Source organism: Arachis ipaensis, chromosome B04 (genome assembly GCF_000816755.2).
Source record: "Arachis ipaensis cultivar K30076 chromosome B04, Araip1.1, whole genome shotgun sequence".
In the NCBI taxonomy this organism is placed as follows: Eukaryota; Viridiplantae; Streptophyta; class Magnoliopsida; order Fabales; family Fabaceae; genus Arachis; species Arachis ipaensis.
In genome coordinates this window covers 126,463,442-126,469,433 of record NC_029788.2, presented here as the reverse complement: position 1 = coordinate 126,469,433, position 5,992 = coordinate 126,463,442, and the positions used below count along the sequence as shown (strand labels likewise).

Sequence of the window (5,992 nt, the reverse complement as noted above, 5' to 3'; positions counted from 1 at the left end):
CCCCTATGGAAACCTAACCCCGCCCAAACCCCAGATCGGAGCCACCACATCTCGCCGACTCACCCAGACGGCCAGACCCCCCACGGAGCCAGCCTGAGCCACCCACCTCCTTGATACTCGAAGGCCGAAGCCTTCCTCTTCCTCCAAATCTCACCTCCTTCACTCCTTGATACTGGAAGTCGAAGCCAGCCTGAGCCACCCACTCACCACCTCCAACCTCGCCGCCTCCACCCAGAAAGCCTCCACCCAGCAGCGTTTCTGAGTTCTGTAGGGTCACCTCACCACCTCCGACCTCGCCTCCTCCACCCAGAAAGTCTCCCACCCAGCCACCGATTCGAGTGCATATGGAGCCCGAGCCATCTATTCAGGTAAACTTTACTGATGCATTGTTGCCTACTTGCCTTGTTGGTATTGCTGCTTGCTGGTTATTGTTCAATTTATTCATGTTAGGATTATTGTTGCCTCGGATCAAAGTTTGTAGGATCAAAGTTTTGAATTTGGCTTCTAAAATAGAGGCTTTCAGTTTCTGATAGGGATGTCCAACTCCAACGTGTTATCTTAGGTCACAAATTATGTAATATTAATGGGACCCTTTCAGTAACAAGTTCTTCAAAATTACCAACAAACCAAAACAAAAATCTCAAATTAATAAAATTATGTTTCACTGCAATACGCAATTTTAGTTTTCAATTGCCAAGTCAGAGTGTTCAATTTGTTGGTATAATGGTATTGTTGTTTAGTGTTTAATTTGCCAAGTTCAATTTGTTCATTGCTTGTTCAGATTATCAAGTTTTGTTCTGTTTGGTTTATTGCTAGTTCATTGCTTGTTTATTGCTGGTTTTGTTCATGTTGCACCCACTCGTGATCCCAATGAAGAAGATTCTGGTGTTGAGTCTGATTAAAGTACATCTTGTTAAGTTTTATGGTATGAATTGTTCTCCTTATATTATTATTATTATTATTATTATTATAATTATTATTGTTGTTGTTGTTCTTGTTGTTCTTATTATGTAACTGTTTTTTTTATTTCAGGTTGGTTTGCATTATGAAGTTTTAGCTATTTTGTTGGAGAAGACACCATAACTTTGCTATCAGTTTAATGACAATTTATTTTTATTTTCAGTTGTGTTGAATGTTGAGCTATTAAACTTCTTTAATTGTCGTATTTGAATTCTATTGTCGTTATATTTCATTAGATCAAGACTTTGTTAGCTATTGTGTATTTTGGCTTGTTGATTTCAATCTTATGACATTGCATAATAGTATGGTAGAATTTTTTTTTATTTGATTCAAAAAACCGAACAAACCGAACCAAACCAAACCGATTTTAATTGGTTTGGTTTGGTTCGGATGACCTTGGAAAAAAAACCGAACTAAACCGAACCGCACCTTAATTAAACGATCGGATCGGATGGCTTTTCCTTAAAAAATCGAACCAAACCACACCGCGAACACCCCTAACGTGCATGACACGTGCATGGTACGGATAATTACACTTGTTATAAGATGCAATTCAGCTACGATGATTCAATAAAAACAGAAATATTAAACAGTGAAAGAAAAAAAAAGACCAGAAACACCAAGATCAAGCGAGCTACGGAGGGCTCCAACAACACAAGTGAAGGCGAAATAATGAGTGAATCTGTGCTCATAAAGATGAGCCCTTTTCGTAGGCCCTTCTTCTATCATTCCTCCTGCCATTTTTCTCTGTCAAGAAGTGGTTGTGACGGACACTCTTTTGTTCTCAAACACCAACGAGCAGAGTAGAATGAGAGTGAGTGTAAGTAAGGAAGGTTAGAGGAAAAAGGATAATTAGTTTATATTTGGATCATGTGTACGTTTTTTTCGTTAATAGTAGATGTTACTTATAATTTTTTTTATAATAAGAGTACATAAGGAGTACATATTATATAAGGTGTAATAACTCAACAAATATTTTTTAAAGGATATTTGATATGAGAAAAATTTATTTTTCTGCGATTCAATTTCTTTTAAAAAATATTTGTTAATTATTATACCTTATATACTATATACTCCCATTATTAAAAATGTTACACCTATAATGCCTAAACACCACAAATCACCACTCATCATTAATATCTTTGTTTTGCTCTTCATGCATCACCGAACATGCATTTGGAGAGAAAGAAAAGAAAGAACCGAGAGAGAAGAGAGAAACCGTGAACTTCCTTGAGCTTCCGAGTTTGATTTCTTATAATTCATAACTCCAGTCAAAAATCTAATCCGATAAAAGTGTTCGTATCCTCCTCCTCTACACGTTGGTGTTACTTTGATCCGGTAGAAGTTGATGGTAACGTAGCTCCTCTTCCCCTTGAGTTCGGCCAATTGGAGTTTTAAGAGGCACAAATGATTTCAGACGTTTTCCTTTTCAGCAACTCGGTCAAAAAACTTCTCCAAAATTTTCTTTGATTCTGATTTCATACGAAGGTAGGGAATTTATTTTTAAATTAATCGTTTAAATCTGTTAATGCCATTAAAGTCTAGTGAGTAATTGCAAATAATTTATAAATGTCTTGCGTGATTAATGGATGAATTGGTTGAGTTGTGGTTGGAAAAAGTGATTAAATTAGTGTTCTTGTTAAATTAAAAGATTAGTTATTGAAGAAATTGTTGTGTTGATAATGGTTGAATGGAGTTGGATTTGAGATTAGTTTGGGAAGTTAGGAATCTGAGGGAACCCATATGGGTGGTAAAGTCCAATTTTAAGGGAAGATGATGTCCAAGTTTTTGTAAAAAGTATACGAAAAAGTGTTTTCGTTTTAAAAATTATTTAAATATGTATTTACATTAAGAAGCGAACTTTATATTAAAAAATCTGATTTACAGGCTTATTGTGGGAAATGATTTTGAAATTGAACCTGGTTAGCTTTCAAATTTATAAAATGATTTGGCATTGAATTTGGATTGTCGGATTTATCAGGAATGATCTTTGAGGATCGAAAATGATTTGGTTGGGACCCTTGAAGGGTGGCAAAGCCCGAATTTTAGAAGAAATGCTGCAGTAATTTTTATAAAACTTCGAGGCTTTGCTTAAAGCGTTAATCATAAGAGAATTTGATTTAAAACTCATTCTATTTGGCTTTCAATTTATCAGGAAAAGTTATGTTTTAAGTTTATTCTATTGAGAAAAGTTTCTTGTTTAAGTAATAACTTGAATCCAATTTATTAAGGAAAGGAATTTTTATTAAACGTTAAAGAAGTTTGGCTGCCTAGGAACTAATGTTTTGAGGTATGATAAGTGAAGGAATATGTGGTGATGTGGAGGTGTGAATAATAATAAGGTGATGCGGAGGTATGTATAGTTAAGCGGTGATGCGGATGTATGAGTATGTAATTGGTGATGTGGAGGAATAATGAAAATTCATGAGTGGAATAAATAACTGAAGTAGATTATGATTTATGAAAATGAAATGTGAATGGGTCTTTGTGCCAAAGCGCTAATGCGGAAGTGCCCGCCTAACTGATAGCCTAAGGTTGCTAATGCGGGAATGTCCGCCTAATTGATAGCCTATGGTTGCTAATGCGAAAGTGTCCGCCTAACTGATAGCCTAAGGTTGCTAATGCAGGAAGGTTCGCCTAATTGATAGCCTGTTCTTACCGTGATGCCAAGATATCCTGACTGACACGGTAAAGGAACCATATTCGGGGTTCTCCCCGAGTAACGTCGGGTTGCGGGTAGACATCCGACGCGTGAGCTCATGGCCTGCTTAGGACAGACATGCATCATATTGATTGCGCATTTACATTTGGTCTTGTTTTGCTTGTTATATTTTCTCTGTGATTGTGCTGCTTGACTTGTTTGTCTTATTGCAATTTGTTTGTGTGTTGATCTGTTTCTTGTGTTATTATTTCTCTGTGATTGGGAACTAAAGTTGTGATTGAGATTAGCTTATGTTCGGAAATTTAAAGAAGGTAATAAGGTAAAAATAAAAAGTATTTCCAAAGGTTTAACAAAATGGTTTTATTGAGTAAAGTTAGTTATTTGTATTTTATTTCATTACTTTTACGACATTCCTATTCCCTACTGAGAACTAGTGGTTTGTTCTCACCCCAAAATCTTCCACCCTTTCAGTGACACAGATTCGAAGACTCATTTTGAAGCCGCAGGCGACTAAGAGTTTTATTTAAGTTAAATTTATGTGTTGAGTTGCTTTTATAGAATTCCCTCGCCCTTGTTATTTAAGATTTTATTTTATGCAGAGGGATAGGAGTTATAACTGAATTTTATTTGAACTCTTCTATATGATATTTATTATTATTAATAACTATGTGACTAGTATTTCTTGGAAATCTTTGATATATGATTTTAATTAATAGAAACAAAAGTTTTCGGCTTTTTCCTAAAAACTGAAACGCGATATCGACGTAAAGGCTCGATATTAAATAGATAATAAAAGAAAACAGGTTAGTAACTCCTTACTTTTGGTACGATCACGACGTGCTATAAGTTAGGGTGACTATGTGAATAAATATGCTAGATTGTCACTTGAGCGGATCTATTGGACATCAATTGTCCCTTGATTTTGAAGATCATGAGTGAAGAAGAATTTGGGAGGAATATGCTTTGTTCTATCACCTTTGATATATCCGCCTTTAAGTTGAGCAATACATGTTGTATTATCTTCAAACAGGACAGTTGGAGCTTTCTTATGATCAATCAGTCCACATGATGACAGAATATATTGGATCAAACTCCTGAGCCAAAAACATTCGCGACTAGCTTCATGAATCGCTAGTATTTCGGCATGATTAGAGGATGTTGCAACAATCGTCTGTTTCATGGACCTCCATGATATAGCTGTTCCACCATATGTAAACAGGTATCCTGTTTGAGATCTCCCTTTATGTGGATCAGACAAGTAGCCAGCATCTGCATAGCCAACTAGTTGTGACTTGGATCCATAGGGATAAAACAATCCCATATCAACCGTCCCATGAAGATATCGAAAGATTTGTTTGATTCTGTTCCAATGTCTTCTGGTTGGAGAGGAACTATATCTTGCTAATAAATTCACAGCAAATGATATATCGGGTCGTGTATTGTTAGCAAGATACATTAGCGCATATGGTACTTCAGGACCAAGGATATCTTCATTCTCTTCTTTAGGACGGAATTGATCCTTTTCCACATCCAAAGACCTTACGATCATTGGGGTACTCAATGGGTGTGACTTATCCATATAAAATCTCTTCAAGATCTTTTCTGTGTATGTCGTTTGATGAATAAAGATCCCATTTTTTGTATGCTCGATCTACAGGCCGAGAAAAAATTTAGTCTTTCCAAGATCTTTCATCTCAAACTCTTCTTTTAGAGTTTTTATAATTGTTGGAATCTCTTCAGGAGTTCCAATGATATTTAAATCATCAACGTACACAGCAATTATAATGAATTCAGATGCAGATTTCTTTATGAAAATACACGGACAGATATCATCATTCTTGAATCCATTTTTTGCCAGATAATCAATAAGACGATTATACCACATTCGTCCAGATTGCTTTAGACCATATAAAGATCTTTGCAATTTGACTGAGTATAACCCTTGCGAATATTCATTGGATGGTTTAGATATCTTTAGTCCTTCAGGGACTTTCATATAGATATCCCGATCTAATGAGCCATATAAATAGGTTGTTACCACATCCATTTAATGCATATGCAGTTTATGATATGCAGATAAACTGACCAAATAACGCAATGTTATTGCATCTACTACAGGGGAATACGTTTCTTCATAATCTATACCGGGCCTTTGTGAAAAACCTTGTGCCACAAGTCGGGCTTTGTAGCGCACAACTTTATTTTTCTCATTTCGTTTTCTCACAAATACCCATCGGTATCCAACAGGTTTTACATCTTCTGGTGTACGGACTATAGGTCCAAAGACTTCACGTTTTTCAAGTGAGTCTAACTCAACCTTCATGGCTTCTTTCCATTTTGGCCAATCATTCCTTTGTCGACATTCTTCGA

At 36.0% G+C, this 5,992-nt stretch overlaps 1 long non-coding RNA gene across 1 annotated transcript; it reads left to right on the top strand.

The window, feature by feature from the left end:
- Positions 7 to 1,245, top strand: LOC107635294. Its single transcript, XR_002360430.1, has 2 exons — positions 7 to 925; positions 1,033 to 1,245. It is a non-coding gene; the product is annotated as an uncharacterized LOC107635294 (long non-coding RNA).